The sequence below is a fragment of the Pinus tabuliformis genome, chromosome 1_2 (genome assembly GCF_031772625.1).
Source record: "Pinus tabuliformis cultivar Carrire ecotype Pingquan chromosome 1_2, CPIR1, whole genome shotgun sequence".
Taxonomy (NCBI): Eukaryota; Viridiplantae; Streptophyta; class Pinopsida; order Pinales; family Pinaceae; genus Pinus; species Pinus tabuliformis.
This window is the reverse complement of record NC_142298.1, coordinates 757,575,697-757,594,663: the sequence shown is the minus strand read 5'-3', so window position 1 is coordinate 757,594,663 and position 18,967 is coordinate 757,575,697. Positions and strand designations below refer to the sequence as shown.

General features: G+C 37.2%; 1 protein-coding gene across 2 annotated transcripts in view; it reads right to left on the bottom strand.

Moving 5' to 3' along the window:
* Nucleotides 1–11,344: 11,344 nt before the first annotated feature.
* The window catches only part of LOC149208002 (exocyst complex component EXO70A1-like), a 268,698-nt gene continuing 261,075 nt past the window's right edge, over nt 11,345–18,967 (bottom strand). Inside the window, exon 13 of one of the 2 annotated variants that reach the window (XM_089393981.1) lies at nt 11,345–11,654. The gene's annotated coding sequence lies outside the window, so the exon portion shown is untranslated. The remainder of the gene's footprint in view (nt 11,655–18,967) is intronic. The other variant, XM_089393980.1, reaches the window with a different exon arrangement.

The window sequence follows — 18,967 nt, the reverse complement described above, 5'->3', positions numbered from 1 at the left end:
GCACCCTTGAAGTACCAAATCATGGAGAAGCAAGCATATGCCCTTGTTAAAGCAATCAAAGATTTCAGAATTTACATTTTATATTCACATGTGATTGCTTATGTACCAAATGCTGTTGTAAAAGACATATTAATTCAAGAGGGCATCGAAGGCAAAAGAGGCAAATGGATTGCCAATATCCTTGAGTATGACATTGAGATAAAACCCACCAAGCTGATAAAGGGACAAGGTTTAGCCAAACTAATGTCCGAAACCAATTTTCAAGCCTTAGACATTAATCAACTGGACAATGAACAGGAGCTGGCGACTCCACAGATCAGTAAAGCTTTTTTGCAATCCCCATGGTATGCTGATATATGTTTTATATTGTTAAACCTGTGTGCTCCTCCAGGGTTGTCCAGAACCAAAAAGAGATTTTTAAAGATGAAAGCATCAAAATTTTGTGTCTTAGATAGTGCCCTGTTTTGGAAAAATCATGAAGGAATATTGCTGAATTGTCTAACTATGAATGAAACTGACAGTGTCATGAAAGAATTTCATGCAGGGGATTGTGGAGGGCACTTATATTGGAAGTCCACTGCTGATAAGATACTAAGGGCTGGTTTCTATTGGCCCTCTTTGTTTGCTGATGTGAGAAAGTTTGTTGTTTCGTGCCACAAATGTCAAATTTTTGAAGGCAAAAGAAAGCTTCTGCCCTTGCCCCTTAAGCCCATTTCAACCGAGAAGCCTTTTCAACAATGGGGTCTTGACTTCATTGGAGAAATCCATCCATCCTCTTCTGGCCAACATAAGTGGATTCTAACAGCCACAGATTACTTTACCAAGTGGATCGAAGCCATCCCATGTAGGCAAGCCAATGACTCCACCATCATCCAATTCCTTGAAACCAACATTTTGTCCAGATTTGGCTGTCCTGAGAAGATCATTACAGATAACGCTGCTGCCTTCAAATCCAAGAAAATGATCAGTTTTTGCCACAAATTCCACATTACCTTAGGTCACTCCACAAACTATTACCCTCAAGGTAATGGCTTGTCCAAATCATCCAACAAGATTCTGATTAACATCATTAAGAAAGTCTTGGAGGAGAACAAGAAGAATTGGCACAAAAAGCTTGTAAATGCCCTATGGGAAGACAGATTGTCAACCAAGAGATCCGTTGGGATGAGCCCATATGAGTTAGTCTATGGCATGGAGGCCAAGTTCCCCTCTTCTTTGGGAATCCCTGTTATCAAATTGCTGCAAGAGATGTAGGCAGAGCCAAATGATATCCAAAGATGAATAAACCAAACCATCCATTTGCAGCAAACAAGAGAACAAGTGTACAACAGAGCTCAGATTTTACAAGAGAAGCTCAAGAAAATGTTTGACAAAAGAACCAAGGCTGAAGATTTCTACTTAGGAAACAAAGTCTTAAGATGGGATTCAAGAAGAGAGGACAAAGGATAGCATGGCAAGTTTGATTTCCTGTGGAAAGGCCCTTTATTATTTATGTTGTTCAAGGCAACAACACATATTTTCTGAAGAATTTGGATGGCAGCACAGCTGAAGAAGGCCCTGGCAATGGCCGAATGCTAAAGCACTATCATGATCCCTTTTGTTGAACTCAACACAATTCTGTATACTATATGTACATTAATATTTGTATTTTCAACACTTTTTCTTATAGCAGGCCAATAAGAGGGAACAACGCAGCAAATTTTGAAGGAAATATCAAAGAAAGCTCTAATTCAGAGCTCTGTTTTTGAAATAAATCCAAAGAAGTGCTCAAGCATATTTCAATATGTTTACAAGCACCCAAAAGGCAAGAAGCAGAGCTGTAATGTTTCTGCAATTCAGCTCAAAAGGATACTGCATATCAGCTTATAAGAATTCAGTTAAAGGCATTGAGAAGAAGGAGAATTTCAGTTTACAACAACAATTGAAGATCAAGGCATTCTGACCTGCTGTTCTTGGCTTTTCATCTTGAAAAACCATCCCCAAGTGGAGCCACTGTTAGCCTCCTATTGCAATAGGTTTCATATTTCATGATTGACTGTTTTACATGCCAAATATGTCATCTTTTCATGCTATAAGGTTCCATATTTTCAAGAAGTTCCATTTTGAAGAATCATACCATTTTTGAAGAGTTTTACAGTTAAGGGAAAGCCAAACACCTTAATCTTGGCTTCCCTAGGTTTAAATTGCTTGTTTTAGAAGATAGAGAATGAAAATCTGTCCAAACAGCCTAAGCTTGGCAGATCAGTAGCTAGGTAGAGAAATGAAGGAGCCCAACTGCTTAATCTGGGCCCTTGGAAGAAATAAGGGTTGATCTTAGATAGGAGGGCAGTCAAAAGAAAAGAAGATAATCAGGGTCTGCAAGTCTAAGTGCACCCATGCAAAAAGAATAAAAAATGCTAGGTAAGTAGGCTGGGTAAATAGTTTTGTGGTTGCAGAATCAAGCTATGTGATCCATTTCATGTTTTCAAGTGTTATATCTATTCAGATCACAATTATGAGGCAATTTTTCATTTAGAGGAGCTCAAGCGAGGCATGTCTAACCCCCCCTTCTTCTTATTCCCCAAATCATTCACTAACCTCCCCAAAGAGGTCAAGATCTGCTTGCTATCTCTTAAGTTTCATCATTTGTCATATCATTGGCCTAAGTAAAGGTTTTCTTTGCTTAGGAGTACTCTTATTCACTCTTTAAGTCATTTTTCCCTTTAAAGTGGCCTAAGATCTCTAAACTTAGCGCTTTCTTGTCATTTTCATATTAACTTCTAACATTATTATGTAAATCCCTATCTATTTCCCCTTCCCCTTACTAAAAAGCACTAAATAACTCCCCTATGTACATATTCCCATCCCCTGGCACTATAGCCCTATAACATCAGTTTGGGGGAAATGCTAAGTCCACTTGGGGCTTGGCATTAGCCTTTCCGCGTTCAAACCTGGGATTGATTTAGCATTTGGCTAAATTAATAACCATACCTTCCCCCTTCTCACCCATAAACCTTAATGTTTTACCCCGTGCGCTCGCATTTTCAGGTTTTGTTTAATTATTTGATTAAACTCTACCCCTGGCGCACAAACCAAATAAAACCCACATTACCCACAAACCCAAAGTTTTGACCCCCCCGCCACATAAATAAATCAAATATATGGCGGGCCCCTGTACACTAACCTGCCGCCAGCTTCGCGCTCCGTCGGCCCTCTGATCCGCCCTCCCAGATCCAACGGCCCAGGTGCATTTCGGAGCCGCCCTGACGTCCGACGCTTAGCCTCCGATAGGCTAGCGGTTTCTCCACCGTACCAAAGGACACGTGTCCGCCTTTTATTGCATCGGAAGGGCTCTGACAAATACTGCCCTCGTACAGAAGGCGGTCCGATAAAACCACAAACCGCCTTCTGTCTCTCTGCCCCTGACGTCAACACCACGTCGCTGCCACCGCATCTGCCTCCGTCCCTACCCCGCCACCGTGTCCTGTGCCATGTCGTCAAACCAGTCAGCTGCCACGTCACCCTGCCACATCACCCTGCCGTACCGGGACCCACCGCTGACGTCATGTTGACGTCATCACCGAAAAAGCGCGAAAGGTGAAAATCGCAGCAAAGAATGCCCGAAGCCAGAAACAGAGGCAATTTTCGATGCGTGATTAGCGCTTAGCGTTAATCGCGCATCGCTAAGAAAAAATGCTCAAAATGGAGGGCTTAAAAACCAGCCCAGCCCAGCACAGTTATCAGGTTGCATTCCTCCGCCGTTATTTGACAGGATTTCTTCATGTATGTTCATATTCAATTGGCCAGAGCCGATAGCATTCTAGAGGCCACGAAAAACATTTGCAGCAGTTATTTTTGTCTTGAAAGGGCAGATAAAGGGCGATTTGACAGTTTCAAGCATATCAAGGGAGAGAAAGTGGCCGAATTCAAGTGTTAAAGAGTATCAGAGGAAAGATAAAGCCCAGATTAAATTGAAGAGTATCAGTGAAGCGGCAAAGAGTATCAGATCGGCAATATCAAAGCAGGTGAACATTAAAGGCCTCCATCCAAGTCAAAGAAGCAGTAAAGGCCATTCAAAGCTCATCAGATCGGGATTAGTGCACATTAAAGCCACCTAAAAGCAGCAGAACCGCCTCACTGCACCGAGCCACCAAGGACACCATATTAACTCATTTTGATGCAGCTGCCTCCAGCGCAGCTCAAACAAATATCTTCTTGCATTAATTTTAGGACAAGATTATATTAAAGAACTCATTTCCCTCAGATCTGTTTTAGGTCTGCTATAATAGATATTTTTAGATATTTTCTCTATATAAACGACCCTAATTCATTGTTTAAAGGGTTGGTTGGTTGATAATTCTCATTCTAGACTTGCGTTGTATATTTTGAGAGCTTTGTAATCAAAGACTGCTGGAATGCTTTGGATGAAGAACTGTCTGTTGTGTTATTTAATGGCCAAAGAGTGACTGTGGAATTCCCGTGCTACTACATGGCTCAATAAGTGTTTTCTTATCTCTGTTTACAGTTTATATATGTTTACTCCACCATTGTGTTACCATATAAAATAGCAAGAAAGAAGAATAGCTTAGGTTTTGCTTGACTGCACCCTATGCTCAGTTCTTGTTATTTCTCTATGTTTTCTTCAGAAATGGTTATGAATATGCATACTTAAATGATCATGTTTACCCTGTTTCTTTCACATATGACTGTTATTTAGGAATTCTTGACTGCTCCTAGACAGACTTTCATTCACCTTCCCTCTCTGTTAGCTAATGAAAGATTCTTAGTTGCCTTTCATTTCTGACCTTCATTCCATCTTTATTCCAGCTTGATATTGTTCTATGTGTAGCTATCCTGCTCTGTAATCCTCTTGTGACCAAGAAAATGCAACAGCAAGCCCTAATCCATGACTCCATTCCCAATGGTTTGAACTTCTCACACTATGCATCCCAACTCTGCTTGAAAACATCATCCTTCCCACGAAAATCAAAACAAAACCCATGTACACCATAACTAGCCTAAAATCAACCCAAAACAAAGTTAAACCATAAAGAGAGAGCCCTCTTTGACTGCAGGTAGGCTAGGACCTGCATCCCAAAGATTGGTTTGTGGTTACCTCTGCCGTATCCCTTAAGGAGCCAAGGGACAACCTGAGTGATAACAAACTCCACTCATCCCGTTAAAGGTTTTGGGTCTATCAAATTTCATTTGGATTTTGGGGAATCTATTTTTCTCCATTGTGTAATGTATGTGTCAGAGTTGAAAAAGAATTTGGTATCAATATTTGCTTTGGAAGACAAATGGACGAGGGTTGCCGTCATCAAGGGAAAGGTTCCTACTTGGCCTGTTGTATCCTTTATGAGAGATGCATTCACATTGGGATCGAGATTTGAAGGACTCTATAGAGTCATTGGTAGACCTATTATAGCACTGGTCCATGATACTAATCATCTAAGTGAGTTATGACGTTGAAGATTTTCCCATCTTCATTATGATGCTCTCCTAAAATTGAATAAATTGGTTTGAGCCGTAATTCCTTATGTTCAAGCCCATCATGATGGAGTATGTCCAGGTTGTACCAATGAAAAGAAAACAAGGGTACCATTCCCCTCTAGCAAGAATAACACGAACGACATCCTCCAACTCATTCATTTTGACATATGTTGACCGATGTTCGTACATTCTTTTGTTGGTCGTCTCTACTACATCACATTGATGACTTCTCAAGAAATACCTGAATATATTATTTGTAGCACAAGATGAATCGAAATGTTCAAGGAGTTCAAAGCTTTGGTCGAAAATCAAACAAGGAATAAAATTAAGATCTTCAAGTCTGACAATGGTGGAGAGTACATTTTGAATGAGTTCATTTATTTTCGCACGAGGGAAGGTATCAAGAAAGAGACGATTGTGCCCTATAATCCCAAACAAAATGGAGTGGTTGAAAGAAATAACAGGTCTATCGAAGAAGTCGCTTGTGCCATGCTCCATGATCAAAAGTTGCCGAAGTTCCTTTGGGGAGAAGCAATGAATGCTGCAGTATATGTTCAAAACAAGGTGCCTTATCAAGAATTGGACAACAAGACCCCCGAAGAAATATTCATAGGTGTCAAACCGAGTGTTGGCCATCTCCGCATCTTTGGACGACCCATATATTTCCATGTGCAAAGGAAAAAAGAAACAAGATGGAAGCCATGGGAAGAAAAGGTACATTTGTTAGATATTGGGAAGATTCTAAAGCATTTAGAATATATATTCCTGGTCAAATGAAGGTGGAAATTAGCAGGGATGTAACGTTTGACGAAGATGATGCCCTTGGGAAAGAAAGGGACCTTCCTGTGCCTCCTCCTCCTTAGAAGAAGAATGCTGATATGGATATTTTAGATGGCCCTTCTGTACTTGAATCCAAGAGAGACAATGTTGATGATCCCATGGAGCCCATGGACCCCTCAGACCCTCCTCCATGTGATCCTTCTTCCAGGAAGAGGCCACTTTGGTTTCGTGACACATTATAGGATGACGAGAGATGTGTTCTCGTTAGAAGATCATTTAGAGAAAGTAAGAATCCATGCAGGTACTAGGGATATGTTGCAACTATGAGCACTATGATTCAAGCCGAACCTCCCACCTTTGAAGAAGTCGTGAAAGAACAAGTTTGGAAGGATGCTATGGCCAAAGAATATGAACCAATGATGAATAATGACGTATGGGATGTTGTGCCAAGATCAAAGGGGAAATCTGTGGTGACTTCAAAATGGCTATTCAAGATTAAACATGGAGTCGATGGAAGCATTGAGAAATATAAGGTAAGGTTCATGGCCCGAGGATTCTCCTAAAAAGAGGGAGAAGATTATGACGATATATTTGCACCTATGGCTTGATATACAACCATTCGTTCGATAGGTTCTCTTACTGCAAGCCAAAGATGTATCCTTCATTAGATGGATATGAAGACAACATTCCATCATGGAATGTTATAGGAAGAAGTGTACATTGAGAAGCCACAAGGATTTGACGTAGAGGACCAAAACACACATGTTTGTAGGTTGAAGAAGGCATTGTATGGCTTGAGGCAAGCCCCTAGAGCATGGTACGCCTACATAGATAATTACTTGGTGAAGTTGGGATTCACAAGAAGCAACGTCGATCCCAACCTCTACGTCAAGGTAGTCCAAGGCATGTCATTGATTTTGGTTTTATATGTTGACAATGTATTCTTTACAAGTAGTGAGCCCCTGATAATCAAGTGTAAGAGGGAGTTAGCCTATAAATTCGAGATGAAGGACCTTGGAATCATGCACTACTTTCTAGGCCTCGAGGTGTGGCAAAGGCCCAGTGAGGATTTCCTTTCACAAGGAAAATATGTCATGAAATTGTTGGAGATATTTGGAATGACAAAATGCAAATCCCTACCCACATCGATGTAAATGAATTTCAAGAAGCTATGTGGAGAAGCTGCAGGACCCGATTTGGCGAATCCATATGAATATAGACAGTTGATTGAGGCTCTAATGTTCCTAGTGAACACTTGTACGTGCATATGTTATGCAGTGAACACTTTGAGTCAATTCATGAATGAGCCTCTCCATGCACATTAGGTTGTTGCCAAACACATTTTGAGATATTTGCATGGGATAATCACCCTTGGTTTGAGATATCATGCCAGAGATGTTCGAATTCATGGATATATCGATGTTGATTATGTAGGAAATGTTCTTGACAAGAAGAGTACGTCTAGGTGTTATTTAAGCCTTGGATCTGCCATGATATATTGGATGAGCAGGAAGCAGAATTACATAGCATCGAGTATCGCCAAGGCAAAGTACATTGTCGCTAGCATGGCTAGCTACGAAGCAGTTTAGTATAGGAAGCTCTTTGGAGAGCTATTTGAGCAGGTCCTAGACACTACAATGATATAGTGTGACAACAAGAGTGGGATCTGATTGATAGAGAATCTCAGATTTCATGACAAGTGCAAGCACATAGAGATCCAATATCATTACATTCGATACATTGTACAGAAAGGATCCATTAGACTCCATCATATATCGACAAATGAACATATTACATATATTCTCACTAAAGATTTGTTGAAAGGGAATTTAGTGGTCTTTAGAGAGCAACTTGGATTGATGGTTGTGACCCCTCCTGATAAGGGGCATCGCTGATTGAGAACATTGAGCCAACTCTTCCCCCCTGTTTGAGCCCCCAGGGTGAGGAATTGAGATGGAGGGCTCCTAGGGTTGAGGGATCTTTGGCCAATAGGGTATCACCCCTATATGTTACCCGTAGGGTGGAAGATATTACTCCCCTATCTTGGTCTATGCAGAGTATACCCCAGTTGGCATCACACCCATAAGTCGGGCTTCTTGGGATTATCGCTCCCTATCTGGCCATCAGGTTGAGAGAGAGCTTGGGGGTGTGTGATACTTACCTTTGGTAAGTAGGGTATTTCCCCCAAGCTGATTATGATGCAATTATTCTACCACATGACTCTTGAGGGCCATTTTTGGGAATATAAGGGATAAATAGGATGGATGAGATATTGTATTGATCAACATAGGGTGGAAGACGTTTGCTTCCCTATGTTATGACTCATATTGCTCGACATAGGGTGGAAGATGTTTTCTCCCCTATGAGATGACATGAGGTGAGAGTGTCCCATAGGACCTTCCACATTGTCTTGAGAGGGAGGTAGCTAATGCTCCTCGACGATTCTTATTATTTAGATTTGTGAATGTTTCAAAAGATAGAGATGAGTAGAGATGGAACATGATATGACGACATAATACATATGATTATCACATGATGTAGTTGAAATTTCTTCCTAGCTAAGAGGGAATGTTAATTTGGAAGCTCATTGACAAATTCCAACGATGGGACTAGAATCCTCTTTTTGAGAGGACCAATTTAGAATAGTTAAGTGCTCAATTTGGACAAGGGAAAGTGTATTTTTGAAGAAAATCCCACATGTGCATAAAAGGACATGTTGACCCTAACAAGAAAATGGACACCCTTGGAAGCCTATAAATACAAGTGACCTCAAGCTCATTTATACATCACCAAGCATATTCTTCTTCTCTTGTTCATTGATTGGTTCACACATGCGTGAGGTTGGGTTGCGGAGATTGCTACATACAAGTTCGAAATTGCAAGGTCCAAAGCTCGCAAGTGTGTTTAGGGTTTCAATTTCCAACCACAGGCTTGAAATAAGAAAATTTCGGTTGTAATTGTAGGCATGTAGGCTCATCAGAGTGGTTGGAAGTTCTCAACCACGTGAATACCTCTTCCTCCATGTAGTTTGGAACTAGGGTTATAATTTGACAATTGACTACAGGCAGGAAAAGTTGTATTTGATAAATATTAATGTTGGGAACATCTTTCTGAATGTTGTTGGGTTAATTTTGATGGACGATTTTGTATTGGCTCATTGTACTCTCTACTGAACATTTTATGACAATCTAATAGAAGAATAATTTCAAAGGGTTTTCCCCGTAGTGGGTTTTTCCCTAGTCATGGACCGAAAACCTAGTGTCTCTTGTTGATGTGTTAATTGTATCCTTTGTCATTTCATTTACTGTTCTATCTTCAATCACTGTTGATGATTGGAAGTATTAATTATTGTTAAAAGATTACTAATTGAAGAATTGAATTGGGGCTAAAGTAATTGAATCAGAATAGAGCAATGTGAAATTTAACACCCATGATAATTTACCATAAACTTACATACATTAGATGATATTATTTACAATGTGCAAATGTAATGCATCCCACTCTTAAGCTCGTGTATGGAAAAAATATGAAATAATTAGGTACTAGTGAAGCTTAATAAATGATGGATGAATAAAATTTATAACATTAAATAAATACGAATTGGATAAAATCTAATATAAACTATTATAGCTCATCTATACTATTTGATCACTTTTCACTTCATTCTACCTCTCCCCAATGAAACCTCCCCTTCATATTTGTTATTGTTGTTGGAGTCAACTTCCCAAATGGGAAGCACATTGATATATGGCAATGTTAATTCATAAATTTACTCACCAATAGACACCATGGATTGATTTATCATAGAGCCCTTAGCATGCGACCTTTATCTAAAAAAAGCTTCTAGTCATTTCAAGTGTCTCTCCACCATCGACTTTGACCTTATGTGTATAGGTCCACATATTTCAATCTTCTCAAGTTGGTGTATGAGGTAGTGTTCTTATGCTTTGAAAACGGTTGAAGGAAGATACTTTTGGATTTGACAAATTAGATGAGGAATTTATCTTTCCAATACCTTGTATCTTCTTTTGTTGGTTTCTTTAAATGACAACCTCCTACACATGTTGATGCAAGTTAATATAGAATTCAAAACAATAATAACTAGTAATTTCTTCTAAAGGGGTGAGAAGAATGTGCTATAGAGGTTTATGCGCTATCATGTTACAAGTTAAATGCCAAATAATGTGAAGACAAATTTGCAATGGAAAAGTTGATGTGTTTTTTCATGAAGGCCATGGATGAGAAAATTTAAATTATTACAATTTATCTAATAATTTGAGAAATATACTATTGTAAGCAAATATAAAGGTATAAGATTGTATTTGAAGTTGAAGAGTTGTAACATTGTATGGTAGCAAGGGAATACAAATTAAAGTGGACAAATAAAAATGGAAAATTGAATGTTAAACTCAACAAAATTATAGAAATATAGAGGGATGGCAGGAAGGGGAGTGGTACTCTATGGCCTCAAGGAGGACAAAGTGTTTAGGTAGTCATGGGGTCTTGGTCATATGACAAATAATCAAGCAGAGATATATGGTCTCTATCAGGGACTTTTGTTAGCCAAAGAACATCAGGTGGACACACTTACGGTTATGGGAGATTCTCTCCTAATCCTGCATCATATAGTCAAAAGCTCCCTCCTAAAGTAGAAAACTAAGGAAAACATCATGAAAAGAACTAGGAAAATTTTGGAAGATATCCTAGCCCAAGCATATTTTCATGTACTAAGAGATTTCAACATAGAAGAAGAAAAGTATGCTAACAAGGTTATTAATTGAAAATAGGTGAATTAAATATTAATGGCCAAATCAAGCCCGCTATAATTCCCTAATGGTAGATGAAGTCCATTAATTTTTTTAGTTAAATTGGTTAATACAAGAAAATATAAAAATGGAAAATTAGGGGGCCCAAGTGACTTTGTGGCAACCCCAAGGAAACACATGCATGCAAACAAGCCGTCATGAAAGATTTCATAATCAATTAGTAGTGTTATATGTTGTAAATTTTGTGTTATGTTGGGGTAGTTTGTAAGGTATTCACCTACAAAACCCCTCTTTTTGTCGCTTAGATATATTCTCCTGAGGAAAATCATTTATTCGTATTGGAAAGGAGGAAACAATTGGAATTTTTTCATGACTTAACTCTGTAATGCCTGTTGTTTGTTTTGAACCAGGTGCAAACTTATACATTACAAATACTCTTTCTTGTCAAAATAAACTATAGAAAGTATAGGCTACAAAAAATACAGTGTCAGAATAATACAATATATGGAAAAAATAAAATTCCTATTGGAAAGTGCATCCAGAGTGATTACACACACAAGACCACTTAATATCAACTTGAAAAACATTTCCAGTTTGCCTTTGGAGCCATTCTCTTTGAGTCTTCAACTTGTGTCCCTATCAAAAACATGTTGAATATGTTGGATTAATGATTTCATCTCAAATAAGAATTATAAGGTATCATCAAAAGGTGTGTTAGAGATCCAATTTTAATACTAATTTTAGTTTGTATACAAGTAATAAATTCTATTTGTTCATTGATTTCATGGATAGTTGAAAACAACCTTGAAATATCTCTATTGTGAATAATTGCATGACAATACAAGTAGTAAATAATGAAACATTTAGGTATATATGAAGAAAATATGAAAAATAAGAAGGAAAAAAATCAGTAAACAATGTAGTATGTTGATGATGCATGTTTATGGAATACTTTGTAGTTTCATTAATGGTCATAGCTTTCCAAATTAATAATTATTAAGAAAAATGTGTTATTATAACATAAATGTTAACACCCTAATGGTCACATCCCTGATCTATTTATTTGTGGTCTAGCACTCTTCATATAATCATTCTAATCATTCTAAGCTTATTGTCCCTAAAGATGGGTGAAGTGTTCACCTGAAACGTCATTTCTTTTTGAACAATTTAGTAAAACTATACAATATTCCAGAAACATGCATCATCAATCTACTAATTGTGCAAATATATATGCTAAAATTTAGTATGTATTCTTTGAAGCAACGCAGTAGAGTACAAATTAGACAAAAATAAATAAATTAAAATGGATAGAATAAATTACTATATATTGTAATATCTTAAGCATGCCCCATGTTAACCTTGAAACCCCCTATTAAGCCCCAGATATTGACTAATTACATTTCTATTGCAATAGTGTTATGTAGGCTAAAACCCCTCATGGTCCCATTTTATTATAATCACACTCCTTCTCTCTCTCTCTCTCAAAACACACACACACACACACAGAGGAGACCTACACTTAGAATAATCAAATATTGTCTTTTACATTGTATTCATTGTAAAAGGAAGTTTCCCCCTCGAAGAGGACTATAATTATTGGCTTCTTATTGTTTTTAAGGTGTAAGACTCATAACATTTCATATCAAAGATCATGATCTTAGGGTTTTGTTGCTTCGAACAGGTCATTGCGGCATTTTCGCTATAGTTGTTTTTTTTGGAGGTTTTAAAGGATGAAACTTGGAGAATATTGAGAATACATCTTAGAAAATATATGCTTCAAATTTTATATCTTGGTTCACTACATTATCGAAGAAATTTTCCAAGGAAGTTAGGGTTTCTAAATGCTCCTAAAATCAGTCTCAAACAGAGTAGTTTAGAATTTTTGCTCTAATTTCTTATTTTTTATTTTTTATTTTTATTTTATTTATTTATTTATTTTTCCAGAGGTTTCAGAGTGTAGAACTTGAACCACATTAAGATGAAAACTCAACAAACATATGGTTCAAATTTCAAATGGTTCACTATATTTTTGGAGGTATGTTCCAAGGAAGCTAGGGTTTTTGAATGCTCGACAAATTAGTCTCAAATAGGTCAGTTGGGAATTTCCACTATGAATTTTTTTTTTTTGCTAATGTTTCAAATCATGAAATTTGGACTAGATTGAGGTGAAATCTTGGTAAACATCTAGTTCAAATTTCAGATCTTGGATCGCTATAATTTCAGATTTACTCTCTAAGGAATTCTAGGTTCCTAAATACTCCTAAAATCAGTGTCAAACATGTCAGTTTGACATTTTCGCATTAACTTTTTTTTTTCTATGAGGTTTCAGATAGTGAAACTTGGATCATATAAAGGATAAATATCTAGGAACATCTGCTTCAATTTTCAGAATTTGGTTCATTATACTTTCAAAGTTAGACCCTGTGGAAGTTAGGGTTTATGAACAATCCTGGAATAAATTTTATATAGGTCAGCTTGGAATCTTTTTCTATATCTTCCTATCTGTGATCATTTAGATTATGAAATATTCAAGGATTTCAGGAGACATATATAAGTACGTTAGGTACAAATTTCATAATTATATTTGAATAGATGGACACATTTCATGCTATACAAGTTTGTTTATGGGAGGAGACAAAAAATCAACAAGTTTTGGGAAAGTTACAATAACTTTCACTTGACACATCAAATTTAGTTCACACCTATGGAATTGCAGAAAAGACATATCAAAGTATTACAAAACAGTTTTTTAGAAAGGGGCATAAATGCAGTGAGAAAAAATCATTCTACATAGACTCTAAAGAGGAAGAAGATCAAGAATTAGAACAATCACAAGATCTAGAGCTAGAAGAGATTACTCCAACAATATCATGTCATGCATTGGCTAGCATCACTGCTCCCCAAAACCTCCATATAGAAGGATATATCAAAAAGGAAAAGGTATCAATGTTGATTGATTTAGGAAGTACCTATAACTTCATCAATTACAAATTAGCAAAACTTCTTAATTGTTTCATATAGTGAACATCATAGTTTCAAGTAATGGTTACAGATGGAGGCACCATAAATTGTTCAAGGAAGTACCATATTAATATCAATTAGGGGGAATTATTTGTTGGAAACTCCCATGATTGCAATACAAATGGGTGATGTTGATATTGTATCAAGGGTCCAATGGTTACAATTATAGGGAAGAATGACCTTTAATTTTCAAAATCCCTTTATAAGATTTATGTTAGGTCCCTATACTACTAGTGTAACCCCTTATTGTTATTAGTACAACCCCCTTATTATATTGTTGTGCCTATGTAGTCCCGATATTGTTATTATTGTGCCCCATAGAAGCCCACTATTGTTATTATTGTGCCCTTACATTATTATTGTTATGTCTGCTCTGATTATATTATGACCCCTTAGACTCCTATATATAGAAATGAGGTCTTGTCATTTGTATCATTCAAGAATTGTTCATTTGTGTAATGTAAAGGAGGTTTCCCCATTGAAGAGGCTTATTTCTAAGGCGTTCATCTATCTTTTCTATCTTTTTTGTGAGCTGGTTTCATAACATTTGGTATCGAAGCTTTGGATTCTACGGTTTCGCTGCTCCAAACAGGTTATCATGGAATTTTCGCTGTAACTTTTTTCTGCGATGTTTCAGAAGCGAAAAACAAAACCCATTTGAGACGAAATCGCACTGAACCTAAGGTCCAAATTTTAGATCTTGTCTCTCTATATTTTAGGAGATATGAACTGAGGAAGTTAGGGTTTTGGTAAGCTCCAAAATTTCATCTAAAACAGGTCGATGTGGAATTTTCGCTATACCGTTTCGCTATGAAGTTTCAGAAGCTAAAAAGAAAAACCATTTGAAAAGAAATTGGTTTGAACCTCGGGTATGAATTTCAGATCTTGGCTCGCTATATTTTTAGATATATGATCTGAGGAAGTTGGGTTTCTGCAGACTCCCGAATTACATCCTAAACACTGGACCTTGGGAAAATTGTCGTAACTTTCTCTCTGAGCATCAGATTGAAATTTTGTAAGACGTTACAGAAAGAGGATGGACTGTATCTTGTTTGGGTGTAATTTTCAGAACCTAAGGTTGAAACAATGACACGTGGCACGTCGTACAAATTCACTCTACTGAACTAGTCTATAATCAGGTCATCTCGGGATATTGGGAATAAATCTTTCTTCGGGAATCCAAATGCGATCAGACTTGCGGAGTCAGAAAGAGGACCCAAAGGGATATTACAAGCCAAAATTTCAGAACTTAAAGATCTGAAATTACAGAGTTACAGTGATTTCAAGATCGAGCTGTTAAAATCAAGAAAAAGCGAGATGAGGAAGTTTGATGGCAAGGATCCGTTAAATTGGATACTACAGACAGAGAAATATTTTGATCTACATGGTGTACCACTGTTACAAAAGGTACGTATTGCATCTAATTATTTAGATCCGAATCAATGTTTATGGTATAAAGGGGTTTGTTCTCGTAAACCACTTGTCATGTGGTCAATTTTCATGGAGGAAATGATAGCACATTATGAGGATACCAAGAGCAACACCTTCTTTAGCCAATTGATAAATCTCAAACAAAAGGGTTCAATGGTAGAGCACATTGAGGACTTTCAAAAATTGAATATAAGGGTAGATGATATTCTAGAGAAGAAAAAGATAAATAGTTTTATCTATGCCATTGAAGCTGATATCAATGGTATGAAAGCATATTGGAAGAAAGGCATGAAAGATTTGAAGAAAGACATGGAAGGTTTGAAGGAAGGTGGGACAAAGCCGTTATAAGAAAGGCCTCCTAATGACGAAAAGGATCAAGAAACGTCAAAAGAACATGATATACACCGGGAACCAACCCTAGAGAAAGAACAAATGAATCCGACCATATCTTGTATTGCAATGGCAGGAATTACCACTCCTCAAACTCTCAATATAGAAGGACATATCAAGAAGAAGAAGGTTCAAGCAGTGAAATATTAGGAAGAAAAGTATGAAGAAACATCAAAAGAAAAGGATACTCACCAAGAACCAATCCTAGAGAAAGAAGAAATGAAACTGACCATATCTTGTAATGCATTGGTCAGAATTACCACTCCTGAAACTATAAAGATAGAAGGACATATTAAGAAGAAAAAGGTAATAGTGTTGATTGATTCGGGTAGTACCCATAATTTTATTAATTGTAAGATAGCCAAGGAATTGAATTGCTTCCTATATCCAGCACCAGAGTGTCAAGTGACGGTTGTAAGTGGAGGAACCATAAATTGCTCTGGAAAGTGTCATAATATCAAGCTATCCATGGGAGAATATGTATTGAATAGCCCAATGATTTCCGTTCCAATGGGTGGTACTGATGTTGTACTAGGAGTCCAATGGCTACAATCCTTGGGTACAATAGCTTTTAATTTTCAAGAACTTTTCCTGAAATTTTCTTCGGAAAGAAAAGAAGTTGAATTAAGGGGTATCACAGGGAAACTAGGAAAGATAATCAGCTCTGACGGAATGACAAAGCTTCTAAAGAAAGAACAACGAGGCGTAATTGCACAATTATGTTCGCTAATGGTTCCCACATCGAAATCATGTATTTCTCCAGATCTCCAAAAAGCCTTGGACAATCATTCCAAGGTATTTGAGACTCCCAAAGGTCTCCCACGTATTGGTGATCATGATCATGCTATTCATTTTATTCTAAGAAGTGTTCCTCCAAACATTAGGCCTTATAGATATCCATATCCCCAAAGGAGTGAAATGGAACATATGGTTGTAGAAATGGTAGAGGTTGGTATAATTATCCAACCAAATTTGATAAACAAAGCAAGGGATGAATGGAAGAATGGCGAAGCAGGGTGGGAACTCATTCAAAAGTTGCCGAAAATCCCAGTTCCAACAATATTTCCAGAACTTGACAAGGAAGGAAAATTCATATTGGAACCTGAAGCATTCACAGAACCGAGAAGTAAACAACTACGAAATCGATCAATTTTAGAGCATCTCATCAAGTGGAAAAACTTACCCGCTGAAGATTCCACATGGAAGGATGAAAATTTTATACAGAAGCATCAAGAACTACTCAAGTGTTGAGGACAACACTTTTTGAAGGAGAGGGATATGTTGGGTCCCTATACTACTAGTGTAACTCCTTATTGTTATTAGTACAACCCCCTTATTATACTGTTGTGCCCATGTAGTCCCCATATTGTTATTATTGTGCCCCATAGAAGCCCACTACTGTTATTATTGTTATGTCGACTTTGATTATATTATGACCCCTTAGACTCCTATATATAGAAAGGAGGTCTTTTCATTTCTATTATACAAGAATTGTTCATTTGTGTAATGCAAAGGAGGTTGTCCCCTCGAAGAGGCTTATTTCTAAGGCATTCATCTATCTTTTCTATCTTTTTTGTCAGTTGGTTTCATAACAATTTATCTCAGAAGGAAAGGAAATTGAGCTTAGAGGTATCCAAGGGAAACCCTTTAAAATGATAAGCTCTAATGGAATGACAAAATCACTCAAAAAGGGGCACTTGGGTGTAATGGCACAATTATGTTCACTAAATTTTCAAATGTCAATACCATTCATGTTAGGGGATTTTGATAAAGTTGTCAAAAATCATCCCAAGGGATTTGGATTAATTCCCAAGGGTCTTATACTTGATCGAGATCATGACCATGCTATTCAACTACAACTAGAAGTGTAACAAAGATAAATAAAGAAGGGAGAACCATACTAGAAGTAGAAATAATCCTTCAAACAAGGATTAAGCAACCGAGTAACCCAAAAATTATGGTCTACATCATCAAATAGAAGAGCCTACGAGTGGAAGATATGACATGGGAAGATGAATTATTCTTGTAGAATCAATAACAATTATTCAAGTGTTGAGGACAACACTTGTTTGAAGTTGGGGGGCATGTTAAGCCCTATATAAGCTCTATGTTAACCCTAAAACTCTTTATTAAGCCCTAGATATTGAGTGATTACATTTATATTCTTATATTGTTATATAGGCTAGAACCCCTCATGGTCCCATTTTATTATAATTGCACCCCTTGTCTCCTATATATATATATATATATAGAGAGAGAGAGAGAGAGAGAGAGAGAGAGACTTAGTCCTAGAATCATCAAATATTCTCTTGTACATTGTATTCATTGTAAAATGATGTGCCCCCCTCAAAAACTATATGAAGTGCTAGTTTCACTATATAGAGAAAATGAAGGATCATTTGGTTTCCAGTGACAACTACAAAAAATTAGACAAGAACCCTATCTCCAAGATCATGGAAGAGGTTAATAAGGTGATAACAATTGGATGAAAGAATGAAGAACAAAACTTCCCCCATATTCTGAAATAACACCAAGCATATACAACCTCCCTAAAATTCATAAAAATTGCATTCCCCTAAGACCTATTGCTAATACCATCGGCTACCCAAGATATGGGTTCGCTAAGTACATAGTCGACATTTTAAATCCCTTATGATGGTGTGAATACTTACATGTTTATATGGAACAATGATGAGCATTCACATGATCATTTAATTATCAACCCAGGCTCTGTTAGACTTCTGAGGACATTGTGTTGTATACACAAGTACCAAATTTCCTACCAATTTAATATGCTCATGTAAAAAACCTACAGGTGATGATAATTAGGCTCAAGACATGTTTGAAAACGAAATTGGTTTAATCATAAGTTTCCTAAGTGTTGCAGTTCAGGTCAACACTTATTCTCAAGAATAGTACCCAATAAGTAGCATTCCTATTAGGTTATGATTTCGCAGCTCTTTCTACAGTTTTGCAGCAGTTTTGTTGATTTCGCAGCAACAACTGCCAATTATGCCGCAACTGTTTAATCACCTCTACACACACTAAAAATTAAAGAACATATCCCAAAGGAGTATAGGAACAAAAATAACATGAAACACTCTTGC